This window comes from Eurosta solidaginis, chromosome 4 (genome assembly GCF_040869045.1).
Source record: "Eurosta solidaginis isolate ZX-2024a chromosome 4, ASM4086904v1, whole genome shotgun sequence".
NCBI classification, from domain to species: Eukaryota; Metazoa; Arthropoda; class Insecta; order Diptera; family Tephritidae; genus Eurosta; species Eurosta solidaginis.
Genome location: NC_090322.1, coordinates 182,813,028 through 182,828,443, shown reverse-complemented (window position 1 = coordinate 182,828,443; position 15,416 = coordinate 182,813,028). Strand labels below are relative to the sequence as shown.

General features: G+C 33.1%; 1 protein-coding gene and 1 long non-coding RNA gene across 2 annotated transcripts in view; one reads left to right on the top strand and one right to left on the bottom strand.

The window, feature by feature from the left end:
* Window positions 1-15,416, bottom strand: part of Bx (Beadex) — a 433,930-nt gene that overhangs the window by 106,010 nt on the left and 312,504 nt on the right. The window lies entirely within an intron of this gene.
* On the top strand, window positions 10,388-11,162 carry LOC137248402 (uncharacterized). The gene is made up of 3 exons (XR_010952169.1): window positions 10,388-10,442; window positions 10,510-10,584; window positions 11,079-11,162. It is a non-coding gene; the product is annotated as an uncharacterized lncRNA (long non-coding RNA).

Genomic DNA, 15,416 nt, shown 5'->3' with positions numbered 1-15,416 from the left:
AGAGCTTACAGAGTATATTAAGTTTGATTGGAAAACGGTTGGTTGTACATATATAAAGGAATCGAGATAGATATAGACTTCCATATATCAAAATAATCAGGATCGAAAAAAAAATTTGATTGAGCCATGTGCGTCCGTCCGTCCGTTAACACGATAGCTTGAGTAAATTTTGAGGTATCTTGATGAAATTTGGTATGTAGGTTCCTGAGCACTCATCTCAGATCGCTATTTAAAATGAACGATATCGGACTATAACCACGCCCACTTTTTCGATATCGAAAATTTCGAAAAACCGAAAAAGTGCGATAATTCATTACAAAAGATAGATAAAGCGACGAAACTTGGTAGATGAGTTGAACTTATGACGCAGAATAGAAAATTAGTAAAATTTTGGACAATGGGCGTGGCACCACCCACTTTTAAAAGAAGGTAATTTAAAATTTTTGCAAGCTGTAATTTGGCATTCGTTAAAGATATCATGATGAAATTTGGCAGGAACGTTACTCCTATTACTATATGTACGCTTAATAAAAATTAGCAAAATCAGAGAAGTCCCACGCCCACTTTTAAAAAAAAATGTTTTTAAAGTAAAATTTTAACAAAAAATTTAATATCTTTACAGTATTTAAGTAAATTATGTCAACATTCAACTCCAGTAATGATATGGTGCAACAAAACACAAGAAAATTTCAAAATGGGCGTGGCTCCGCCCTTTTTCATTTAATTTGTCTAGGATACTTTTAACACCATAAGTCGAAAAAAAATTAACCAATCCTTTTGAAATTTGGTAGGGGCATAGATTTTATGACGTTAACTGTTTTCTGTGAAAATGGGCGAAATCGGTTGATGCCACGCCCAGTTTTTATACACAGTCGTCCGTCTGTCCTTCCGCATGGCCGTTAACACGATCACTTGAGCAAAAATCGACATATCTTTAATGAACTTAGTTCACGTGCTTACTTGAACTCACTTTATCTTGGTATGAAAAATGAACGAAATCCGACTATGACCACGCCCACTTTTTCGATATCGAAAATTACGAAAAATGAAAAAAATGCCATAATTCTATACCAAATACGAAAAAAGGGATGAAACATGGTAAGGTAATTGGATTGTTTTATTGACGCGAAATATAACTTTAGAAAAAACTTTATAAAATGGTTGTGATACCTACCATATTAAGTAGAAGAAAATGAAAAAGTTCTGCAGGGCGAAATAAAAAACCCTTAAAATCTTGGCAGGTATTACATATATAAATAAATTAGCGGTATCCAACAGATGATGTTCTGGGTCACCCTGGTCCACATTCTGATCGATATCTGGAAACGCCTTCACATATACAACTACCACCACTCCCTTTTAAAACTCTCATTAATACCTTTAATTTGATACCCATATCGTACAAACTCATTCTAGAGTCACCCCTGGTCCACCTTTATGGCGATATCTCGAAAAGGCGTCCACCTACAGAACGAAGGCCCACTCCCTTTTAAAAATAATCATTAACACCTTTCATTTGATACCCATATCGTACATATTCTAAAGTCACCCCTGGTCCACCTTTATGGCGATATCTCGAAAAGGCGAACACCTATAGAACGAAGGCCCACTCCCTTTTAAAAATACTCATTAACACCTTTCATTTGATACCCATATCGTACAAACAAAGTCTAGAGTCACCCCTGGTCCACCTTTATTGCGATATCTCGAAACGGCGTCCACCTATGGAACTAAGCATTACTCCCTTTTAAAATACTCATTAACACCTTTCATTTGATACCCATATCGTACAAACGCATTCTAGAGGCAACCCTGATCCACCTTTATGGCTATATCCCTAAATGGCGTCCACCTATAGAGGTATGGCCCACTCCCTCATAAAATACTCTTTAATGCCTTTCATTTGATACACATGTCATACAAACACATTCCAGGGTTTCCCTCGGTTCATTTTCCTACATGGTTATTTTCCCTTATGTTGTCACCATAGCTCTCAACTGAGTATGTAATGTTCGGTTACACCCGAACTTAACCTTGCTTACTTGTTATTACTGTTATTTATTTGTATATACGTAAATACAATACATATTTCATTTATTGTCTTGTTGTTGTTGTTGTATAAGCGTCACAAGCAACATATTGCAAACAACTTAATAAAAATTCCAGTGATGTGTAAAACATGAGCTATACAACAACAATAAAATCCATTCACATAGAATTGAAACTAATGCGAAAAGCGTTGATTCGCTGCGATTTGTACAATGTCTCAACAAACGCTTGGCAGCTGAATTCAATTGAAATCTGAAAGTGGCATGCTATTGACAAGTATGTGAGTAAGTACTCCAAAGCTCGATGTAGGGATTTATGTGTGGAAATCGCACACAAAGCATAAATACGGCAGTTTGTGTATGGTACTTTAAAAGGATCATGGGGGGAAAATAGAAGCATCATTGGCGTGTTACAAGCTGGTACAAATATTTTTGTAAACTAACGTACCTACCTATTTATGTGCATATGGATGGACAAGGATGTAAGCGTGTAGAATGTTCATTTATACACGTGGGTCACGTGTGCTTTTTGGGATCCAGGTGTTCAAACAATTGATCTATTTTTTTCTGGAAAGAATTTGTTGCAGGCCCAGCAGGTATACTTATAAGGAAGGTAACGTCTTATTTTTGCAGCAGCTCATGTAATCCTACACTGAAATATAGATATTCGTTGTGGTCGTATTGATCTCAACGTAGGCAAGGCTTTACATATACATACTGAATACAACCGTAGAGACAGACGAGGTAGAAGAGATAGAGAGGTAGATGCATTAGCAAGTAATGATATGATTATTAGAGCCAGGTGATTTATAATCTATTATAGTTTCTGATTTTAATTTGTGCCTGTTTGATACACGTTTTGGGTTGCAAACCACAACTCAATTCGTCAGTAGAAGGTGGAATCCAAGTGTGAGTCAAGTCCTGTCTGGGGTTCATAAGGTCAAGAGGTCTGATAGGGTTTCACTGGCCGGTCAGTGGCGACGTCACATTGACTGAATGACTCCATAGTGTTACCAAGAGTTCAATCGTTTCCTCCTCTAACCCGCACTTCCCACACCTACTATCATTAGTGAGGACACGACCCTGTCCACGTTACTGGACGGCTCTGTAGCCAAACAAACTTCGAAAGAAGAATCGTTGCAAGCTTCTAATCGTTGTATCAGCACCAGTCGTAGACGTGATCACCGGAACACTATCCATCGACATAATAGCGCTGGAAGAAAGCAGACGGATAAAGAACGCATGAAAGTCTAAGCAAAGAGTGAAGAAAATAATACGTTTAGGACGTGGCAACGACAACGGGAAATCCATCAAGGGGACGCAGCGAAACACAGATGACAAAGCATGGCACCAAAAGCTTTGGCGAGGTAATTATTACGTTTCCCAAATCGTGCCCGTGTACTTAAACAAATACAAGTTCATAATAAACAAGTAAGAAAGTCTAAGATCGGGTGAAACCAAACATTACATACTCAGCTGTACAGTTGGAATACTGTTGTTGTTTGCTTTGTGTGCTTAATAGTGTTACAAGGCTACGCAATAATATATATACATATGGTTCTATTCTGAACTAATTTTTCTTCGAGTTATGGCTCCCGAAACATTGAAAATTTATAAGTGCCACGCCCATTTAAATTTGAAGTTTTTCCTATATATTGTTATAAATCCACTTGGGAAATGAAATATCATTGATAAAAAACCCTTTTTTGCAAAGATATAGCTTTTTTTATTCGTCCACGACATTTTTAAAAATCTTTTATATAAAAGTGGGCATGGTCCTTAACCGATTTCGTTAATTTTTCTTCAAATCATTCCTTGTAGTAAAGGCAACCTCTCCGCCGAATTTTATTATGAGAGATTTAACGATTTTTGATTTATGATCAATAATATTTGTAAAATTTATTTTATCACAAGTGGGCGGTGCCACGCCCATTTTAAAAACGTTTTTCAGCAACAGTCTCAATATCAGTCTATATATATAAAAATGGGCGTGGTTATCATCCGATTCCGATCATTTTCAAAACCAATCTATTCACAGATAAGATCGTGTACCAAATTTGGTGAAGATATCTCAATATTTACTAAAGTTATCGTGTTAACGGAAAGACGGACGGACGAACATGGCTGAATAAATTTTTTTCGATACTGATGATTTTGATTCCTTTATACCTGTACAACCAACAGTTATCCAATCAATGTTATAATACCCTGGGTGCAAGTACAGCTGGGTATAAAAATGAGGAGATACTAATGTCTTTACTCCGATGCAAATGAGGAAGATACTGCTCATACCCTCTTCAAACGCTCGTGATGGTGCCAGAACCAACAAATGCTCGAACAAAAATGGGGCTAAATCACTGTCCGTAATGTTTCAGGAAAAATGCTGAGCAGCCTAGAAGAGTGAAATCAGAAACTTCGTAGAAACTACACTAGGACAAGAAAGCAATTAAAAAACGAGAACTATGGAACGGCTCTCTAAAGTAATGTGAAAGCGGTCCCGAGGTGGGCTAAGCGCAAAAATCTCGTAGTAACCCACGTACGTGCTTTAAGTCCTCACACAGAATATTTGCACCTCCGCCAAATCGAGCAGACTATCTGCAACCAACATTTAAAAGCACTCAGCCTTGTTTTAAAATCAAGCTTTGGCAAATAGTATTTAGAACTAAAAGCTATACGCTGAAAGGCTCTTCAAAGTTGAAGTTGGCTGCTGCAATTCAAGTGCTACAAGGATAAAACTATGATTGTATGGATTTCATACAACTCTCGCTTCGTTATACCAGCATTTGACATTTACCCTGTCAATTGCATATGAATTGCGCGAACGGCAAAACAACAAAAAACTATAAGTGCAATTTACCACTAACAAAATGAGTGCTCCTCAATGAGAGCACTTAAACGCCCATAAATACCAATCAACGACACATGTCACAGGAACACACACAAACAGCAACAACACTATGCAATCGTTTATGTAAAAAAAAAAACTTTGAAAATGATAAAAAAAACATAAAATCTCGTTCATTTGCGCTCAATTTGTTGAACAATAACAACATGCTTTGTGTTTTATTTCACACTTCCACCATTTCTTATATTTTCAATTTTTATTTTTTGGCTTGTTATTACTTGCTGTTTTATTGCTTTTTGTACATACCCCAAGTAAATAGTCATAAATTTTCAGTTCAGCTTTTTTCGGTATGTAGTAAAGAATTTCAACAAATGACGGTATGATTTTGATGAGTTATGAAGTGGCAGCATATGTGGCCGGGCGCCTGTATGTATGCCTCTTTTATTGCATTCTTGTGCTTTGGTAGAGAATCCCTTTTTTGTCTTAGCAATTTCCTTTACACTCAATGCTCTTTGTACTTTTTTAATATTGGATTTTTGTAAATTATTGGATTTAGAGTTGTTTCAATAAAAACTGTAATAAGTTTTGACGCTCCCTTTTTGCAGATGACTATAGGATGTAATTTTGCAGGCACTTAAAGCTAGCCAAAAGCAATTTTTTTACGGTGGTTGCTGTGATGGTTATTCAGAGTTCAGTAAATGGGAAATCTGCGGATTTGAATTAAATTTTTAATTAAATTTATTTTTTCACGCAACATTATTCAACAAATCACGAGCATCAGAATTATTATTAGAGTTCGGATTATATACGGGAAAATCGCGTAATTGTAATTTTTATATTCACTACTGCGTTCGAAACGGCTCAACCGATTGGTAGAAAATTCGGTTTATCTGTGTGTATATTCCATTCTAAGACTTTTTCATAGGCACTTGTCACCGAGATCTTCGAGTGGTTGTCACGTAAAGTTACCACGTATTTTTTAATTTTTATTTTTTATTATATAAATAAATATATCCTTTACGATCTCAATTAAAATTAAAAAAATGTAAGGCGCGATAACCTTCGAAGAGATTTTAGGCCGAGCTTTTCTTCCAATTTATGTCCTCCTCCTTTTAAATTTCTCGAACTAAATTATTTATGCTTGGTTCTTATTAGATCAAAATGAAATTTCAATATCAAATTTGCTATGCCGTTGGGCAATTGTCCTTTTTACTTATTGTTCAATTTGATTTCTCTTTGTAGTTAAAACGGACGGCAAACGCATAACGCATTTGACGTTGTATGACAAATCGTTTTCACGATACGGTATGTGGTCAAATTTGGCCTAGTGAAAACCAAGCATTAGTGTATTGCTACACTGAAAGATATGGTGCTAGTAAAATCAATAAATCGGTTGTGTTGTTCTTGACTTAACGGAGATTCGGTGAAATTGATCGAATTATGGTTAATTACACCGAGTTCTTCGTCAAGCGAACAAATTAGTTTAGTAATTTCAACAGAAGAGAAATTGTCGCTCTTAAGTTAACAAAATTCTGTAAAAATGACAGATTCCTAATCAATCTGTTTTTTTTTTTGTTAACACTACTGATCTCACTGGTCATTTCAACAGCGATCAATTGTCAATACATGAGCAAATTTCAAATAGAATTTTACGCTCACTGCGCTCTCTACTTTGTACTTATGTATCCTGTGTACTATACGTATGCACATATTTACGTATGTATATGGCGGCCGCCGTGGTGTGATGGTAGCGTGCTCCGCCTACCACACCGAAAACCCTGGGTTCACACCCCGGGCAAAGCAACATAAAAATTTTTGAAATAAGGTTTTTCAATTAGAAGAAAATTTTCCTAAGCGTGGTCGCCCCTCGACACTGTTCGGCAAGCACTCCGAGTGTATTTCTACCATGAAAAGATCTCAGTGAAAACTCATCTGCCTTGCAAATGCCGCAACATAGGTACTTTCGTACAAAGCTGTCGCAAAAACTTTTTTTTGTTTATTTGACTACTAATACTGTTTTCACACAGACGGCTTATTGAATAATAAAGGCAGTTTTCAACATTAAGACGCTTATTGAGCTCAATCTTCCCTACAAAATTCGAATCTATAATTATTTCATTAGTAGCTAATCGAATGCCTAATGAAGTCAAAAGCACAATGCAACTCTGTTGGCAGCGTTCCGCTTCTTAGTTTTTGGTGTGTTCAGTGCTTAAAAATGTCATTTGTCAAAGTAAATGTCATTGTCTGCATGGCGGAAAGATACAAGATGGCCGCATCGAACAGCTGATTATAACCTTTTTTATTTGATTTGATACATCAACTACCGGCGCAGAACGATTTTGACATTTGTCCATCGAATTTACAAGTACATGGTTTTTTTTTTTGTTTGTAGGTATGTCACCATGCTGCCACCTTGTATCGTTCCGCCATGATTGTCTGTCATATAGCATTGTCATTTTATTCGCTTGACATTTCATCCTTCATACTAATCGAGCAGTTACTTCTATGTGAAAGCAAAAAATTTACGATTTCATTAGAAGGTGAAATGAGATCATTAAGTTTCTGTGTGAAAACAGTATAAAACGGTCAATTACGAATCACCGATTTGTGCGCAATTGATTCAACGTCTTGTTGCGATGGATAAAAATTTACAGAAATTTCGGTTGAATTGACCCGTATTTCGATTGATTGCGGCCACCGTTGTGTGATGGTAGCGTGCTCCGCCTACCACACCGTATGCCCTGGGTTCACGCCCCGGTCAAAGCAACATCAAAATTTTAGAAATAAGGTTTTTCAATTAGAAGAAAATTTTTCAAAGCGGGGTCGCCCCTCGACAGTGTTTGGCAAGCGCTCCGGGTGTATTTCTGCCATGAAAAGCTCTCAGTGAAAACTCAGCTGCCTTGCAGATGCCGTTCGGAGTCGGCAAAAAACATGTAGGTCCCGTCCGGCCAATTTGTAGGGAAAAGCAAGAGGAGCACGATGCAAATTGGAAGAGAAGCTCGGCCTTAGATCTCTTCGGAGGTTATCGCGCCTTACATATTTATTTATTTCTTTCAGTGTAATATGTTTGCAATTTTTGTTGCATTCAGCAAATACGTTTTGCAAATTGGAGAGCGCGACGTTAAATTATGTTAACAAGTTAAACACATCCCGCAAGTCAATAACTGCCAATTAAAAATGAAAATGTATACACAACTGAAACTCAAACTTAAATGCAAATTTTTATGTACGTAAATATATTTTACCATTTCAAAAGAAATTAAAAATTGTCACCTTAGCAGCAACAAAATAAACTTAATTGACAATCTTAAACTGGGTAATAATTAAAACAATGATTTAACACTGTTAGGAATTAAAAAAATCAACTACCCAACAAACACTGAAACCAAAAATCTCAAATGTTTGAGAAAAACATTGATTCTCAGTTTGATATTCAACATTATATATCATTTGAAACAAAATATTTTCTCGACTTTTTCTCAAACGTCGATTTTCAACTTGAGAATAATTTGAGACATACTTGAAAATCTTTTTTCTCTCAAATTTTTGAGAAAACATTAATTCCCAGTTTGATATTCTGCGTTATTAATCATTTGAACCTAAATATTCTCTCTAATTTTTCTCAAACGTTGTTCTTCAACTTGAGAATGGTTTGGGATATACTTGCATTTCGTTCCATTCCTGAAATGTCAACATAGCAAAGATATAGCAATCTATCGAATCGGTGGATATTCGTCGATCTCTAATTTGCATACTTTAGCTGGAAATGTAAGCAAGTGATTTTATTGAGTGAAGTTGGACATAAAGTGAAAAAATAAGGAAGTATTTATACATTTTAATAATATTAAGTGATATTATACTACATTATGCATAAATCTAAGCGAGTGAAAAGTGAAGTGAGGCAAATAATAAATTTGCTTACCGAAAGTGGCACAACAGTGGTACCGGGAATAATAGAAAGTTTAGGAGTGGGCGCCAACTTAGGCGAAGGCCCTTCTATTTCCAATAGTGTTATTTATGATCGAGGTGATTCAGAAAGTGTGGATTGCGACTACTCGAAAACTGACATTGATGCAGAAAGTGAAATTGAAAGTGTTATACGAGAATAGCTAACTGGATGGGCCGTCCATTTTAATATTTCCACTGATGCAACTAATGGTTTGTTAGAAATACTTCGGAAATATATTACTGGCATTCCAAAAGACGGCAGGACAATGAAATGTACTCCCAAGATACCGCCAGTGGAAAAAATGGGGTCAGGAGAATATTTCCACTACGGTGTTGAAGATTCCCTTACAGATTCTTTAATGAGAAAATCATTCATATCTTCTGAAATCCACCTTAACATAAATATTTACGGTCTTTCACTAGCAAATTTAAATGATCTTTTTATTACACCAATAAAGTCATCAAACTTTAATATTTATTTTTGTTGTTATATCGGCCTACTGATTTGTAAGATCGCGGGTTCGAATCGAGCTCAAGGCCTAACAATAATTATTTTATCATTATTATTGTTATGATAAATTGTTTCTTAATTGAAAAAATTATTAAATTAGGATAGAAGAAAGCAAAAAAAAATTGTTGTTTAAGTGTCAATAAAATATGACACTATGGCAGCATTGCCATCAAACAAGTTCAATTTTCACATTCATTCTGCAACAGATGTCGCAGTGTTGTGAATATCAATTGGCAAGAACCAGAATAGAAGTAGGATTAATGAAGACAAACAAAAAACCGCTGTGATGGCTGAATGGTTATAGCAGCGGCGCCTAAACGTTGCCGATGAAGGAATTTAGCAGTTCCCTAAATGGATTTATACAACGAGCTTTGGCAGTTGTCTAAATTTTTTCTTTCTTCTATTCTAATTTAATAATTTTTTCAATTAAGAAAAAATTCATCATAACAATAATAATGATAAAATAAAAATCAGTAGGCCGATATAACAACAAAAATTGTTAATACATCCCAGAGCACGGGGAATAAGTGTTAATAAAATATGACACTATGGCAGCATTGCCATCAAACAACTCCAATTTTCACATTCATTCTGCAACAGATGTCGCAGTGTTGTGAATATCAATTGGTAAGAACCAGAATAGAAGTAGGATTAATGAAGACAAACAAAAAACCGCTGTGATGACTGAATGGTTATAGCAGCGGCGCCTAAACGTTGCCGATGAAGGAATTTAGCACTTCCCGAAATGGATCTATACAACGAGCTTTTTGGCAGTTGTCTAAATTTTTTCTTCTATTCTAATTTAATAATTTTTTCAATTAAGAAAAAATTTATCATAACAATAATATTGATAAAAAATAATTATTGTTAGGCCTTGAACTCGATTCGAACCCGCGATCTTTAATATTTATTGTTGCGCCACTTTACACTTTTCCAATTATCGAATTGAGCATTCTGTAGATGATATATCAAAAAAATTTGTTTCATAACTGTGAAAATAACAAATTCCTATTTTTACCACTTATTCACTCATAGATGGATTTTAACAGCACATTTTTGTCAGCTGGAGATAACCAAGTTACCGAACAAGGTAAGGTTTTTGACTATTCATTGTTTTTTTGAAATTGTTTATACTAATAGTCTATTATCATTTTCAGATTTGGATAATTTGAATAGGAATATTGATGCCTTAGACAAGAAAATAGACGAATGGAGATCAAATTTATCAAAAGGTAATATTTGTTTATTTATTTATTATAATTTTTTGAATTAATGTGCGATATATTCAATTTGAATACCCAATGTTTTTTTATATTTTTAGTCAGGTTTTTCATAGCATTTTCGAGTATGCACTTTTTAGTACACAAAATTTAAATTTGGTCCTTACGTTGTATGGAATAAATGGAATACTCGAAAATATTGTGAAACATTTGATTGAAAAGTTACAAAAATTTTGGAATGAAGAATTTTATCCTTACTCAAAATCAGTCAAAACGTGTATATATAATGATAATCCTCCTTGAAAGTGTTTCAGTTGGTATACGACTTAAAATACCTTTCATTCGATACCCCTATTGGCATATCTTGCTTAATTAATACTTAAAAAAAAATTACATTGGTGGCACCCCAGTAGAAAATTTTGAAACGAGGCGTACTTTCCATATATATAATTATTTCATGCAATTTTTCTAATATTCATACATATCTATAAATTCAATAATTTCAGAAAATCAATCAACACAAAAGTAGCTAAAGAGGGTATTGGAAGAAGCTAAATTAGGCGCTATTTTGCGACTGTAAAAAGGAAGAAGATTTTACCGCAAAAACCTTTTTCAGAAGTGCAAGAATTTTCCGAATTTGAAGCAAAAATTCAAAGCTCTGAGAATAAATATAACGATTTGGTGAATATCCTAACAATTTAGCTATTCAATAAAATGCAGCTATTTTATATATCTTTATTTTTTCCAGGTGGCCGAACTGCAGACCATCATCTGTGCAAGTACAACTAAATTCATAAAAATGGCTTGGCGCAAAATAATAACTGACAATGTTGCGCAATCGTATTCCTGGCAAGGAACTAAAAGAAAGACATCAGCTAGGGCACTAAGTGTAAAAGGAGCACTGAAACGTAATTACGCGTATGATCTTATGTTGTGGCTTTAGTTATTTTCTTGATTATATTTAGAAGCCTTTTATCTAAAATTTCCTAATGTGGCCAACGACAGTGAGTTTGAAAGAGCGACAATCAACTTCTTCCAACACGATAGTACTAGGCTAAATAAAAAGGTTGAATATGAAAAACAGAAGAATACCAGCTTGCTATACATTATAATCTATATATAATAATTAATAGATGCATTTTATTTATTTATTTATTATTTAATGTATCCTTTTTCTTAAAAAGGCAGGAAATTTCTGTTGAATTTTTTAACTACAAAAATGTTATTTGAATTTTTGTATTAAATTCTTTTCACTTCTTCAACTTAGTTGAAAGAACATTTATATGTGTAACCTGTTGAAGTTTTGCTAGCTCATATGCATTTTTTGTAACCTTTTATGTAAATTTTTTTTTTTTTATGTGAAATAATAGGCCTGTTCATTTACAAAAATATTGTTACTGGAATTTACTAATTGTTGATGTTTTGTATGAGCAATGACAGAAACTCGTAACTTCCAGTAATAATTTTTTTGTAGATGAACAGACCTAATATATTAGGCTTGTATACATGTGACTAATGGGAACTTTTGTACCTCATCTGCACTTTTCTTTGCAAACTTAAATTTTTGTGCCTAAGTTTTTTGTTTACCTATATGTGTACTTAATCAACATGAAATAATATTTTAATGTATTCACAATATATGTATAACTAGTGGGAGTTTCTTTACATCCAATGTTACAAACATTGAACTTAATGCTTATTTTTTTGATTTTCATAAAATAATAATTTTTTTATAATATAATTTTAATTTTTTATTCACGTATCTATCAACATTAAATAATATAAAATGTATACATATTTGTTACAGTATAATTTAATATAATAGAATATAATATAATAGAAAGATGGTTGAAAAACTGGTATGTAACTAATTTTTTGCATTGATATAATTTTTTGAATTAACTGAATAAAGAAAATTTAAAAAATTTGTCAAAACTCATAAAAAAGAACTCTTATTATTAAAACTGGGTATTTCTTTTACAGCGTAGGTAACACTGAATAAACAATTAAATTAGAGTTATTGGATTCCATTTCGTTCCGCTTTATTATCGTTTGAGAAAAAGTTGAGAATCCAAAAATTCTCAATTTGAAAACGAAGAAAAATACCATATTAAAAATGAGCCTTTTAGCTTGAGAATACTATCAACGGTTATTTTAAATGCATTTGAAAACTAACGTTTGAAATGTGAGAAATGGAGTGATTCTCAAATATATCTCAAACTGAGAATTGACAAAAATGTTCATTGGGTACATATGTAAATGCATATACACAAATGCATAACACGACATATGTATGCATATACTAGAGAGGCCAATTTGGGAATCCCGTATTTTTAAGTACCGAAAATTTACGGCTATTTTTGGCTATTCTTCTTATGTAACTTCTAATATGTATATCATACTGAATTTATTCGGAAAAAATTTATTAAACAGTGCTTAAATAAGCACCACGTAAACGGACAAAGCTTTGACGTTCTTTTGATTAATAGAAAAATAATCACGAACATGTTCGTAGAAAAGTTTCAAGAGAAAGAATTTTAAAAAAAATTTGGCAATACTCTAAGCTTAGAATCCGTAGAAATTGTAAAATATTTTTCGATTTATGTATATAGTATGTACGTATTAGGGATGCCGATTTTCGGGATTTTTGGCCTCTCGGAACTTCGGGGATCTGAAAATTTAGTACCGGGATCCCGGGATTGAGCACATATGCACCTACATATATAGATATAATACAAAAACACAAGTTAGTAATTCATATGCCTAGTTTTCGTACTAAGGAATACTAAAAAATATAAATTAACTAACCTTGCGAAAATTTATCTTCAGCATGAAACATATTTTCTATAAAAATATATTTCACCCTAAACCAAACAATATCACACTTTTTTGGTTTAGAATGCGATATATTCACTGTTTGAGATCAATTCCTTATATCATTATTTATAATTAAAGCACTAAAAAATCTTGTTTAAGATAACAATGCAAGTTTAAGATAACAATCTAAGTTTGTTGTTAAATGATGAGAAATTATTTCTTCTGTTGATTAATACCAAGGATTTTCGGGACATGAAAAAACCGGGATACTGGAAACTTCATCCCTAGTACATATAGATAAATGAGAAAGATGAAAGATAAAAAATCACCAATTTGAGATGTCATGAGAAGCAATTAACGCGTATTTAAGTGGCCGCAGCCTATATCGTAAATAAATAAAAAAAAAAGAAAAATATATTTAAAATTTGAAAAATAAGCAATTTGAATAATTCAGCAAATATAAAAATTCGTATATTAGATATTGGGAATTAATGACACAAACACTACAAGGTATAACCCTTTCTGATATTATTGTGAATGTGTTGTAAGTTTGCTTAACATTAGCTGCCAAGTCTAATATGGGTGTGAATTGCCGATTCGCGAAAAACAAATCCATAAAATGGCAATAGTCAATTGTTATTAAAAGCAGCTACATTAAATGTAAATTGAATTAGAAAAAAATTTTGCCTACAAAATAAATAAAATAAAACGAGCAAGACAATATGAATTAATGTCAGCAGAACTCAAACGGAATTGATTGCAAACGTAAATGTTTTTGTGGAATAAAAATTGTAACTAAGGCAGATCGAAACTATAAATAAGAGAAAGCTAAACAAATCAAATTTATATAAAGGAAGCAAAAAATTATAAATTACTTATGTTTAAGTTTTTCAACGAGGCATTCGAAAATTGTACAATTCATAAAAAATAATTTTTAAGATTTCTAAAACTTCCCTTCATTAACAACTTTCCAATTTTGTTGTCCACACTGAAACAAAAATTCCTAAATATGAGAAAAATAGCTATTACAATAAGAAAAGAATAGATTTATTATTCGCTATAGAAATTCTCTCCTAAATTTACTTAAACATGTAATTGGCTTTAAATTTGATTGGAAATAATTTTCTTATGAATGGAGAAAATTTTATTTAAAAAAAATTTATTGTGTAGTTAACTGTCTGATCGGTGTATTTCAAATTGAAGTGCATAGCCTCGAGTCCTCTATTCGTTGAGTTGACATTGTGGGAAATATCCAAACAAATATTGCTGACTTCAAATATTACCTACTTCCATTAAGTAGGATAATTTTTTTAATAACATTCCAAAAACTTTTCCGACTTGCGAAATTTACATAGGTTGAACTGGCCGGCCCTCGCATGAGTTCACTGTGTTGAATTTAACAAAAAAAATAGGTTTTTTAAAATTTTAGCCTTCAATGAACAATTTTTAATTTTTTTAGGAAATTTATCAAAAAACAAAAAAATCATAACCTAAAAAAAAATTACAAAGGGTCGAATCGCGATCTATAAAAACGTCAAATGAAAACTTTTGTTTCATTTTTACATTTGAACAAATTAAAACTGATGTCTCAGCGAATATAAATATGAAATTTTTACTTCACATGTTACTGGAACGCGACTCGACCGCCAGAACTAAGGCATCACAACTGTAATCAATATTTTACCAAATTAAAAAAACATAAAAAACTCATATACATAAAAGTTGAAAAATTGATAACCATATCAATCAAACTACAGAAAGGCTCGTACATGCATTATTGGCTGTCCGATTTCGAAAATGATGTAATTAATTAAATAAATTGAAGAATGTAGTCTACTAAAAAAAATTTCAAAAGAATTGGTTGGACCTAAAGTTTATATACTGACTTCGAAGAAATATGCTGAGGGACTTTGTAAATTTGAGGGATGGTTTTCCATAACACCTTTATATTACTTTTGAAAGGAAAGTGTTTTATTAATAAAAGCTCGCTCTTTATTCTTTTGCAAGATTTTAAGGGTCATCTTACA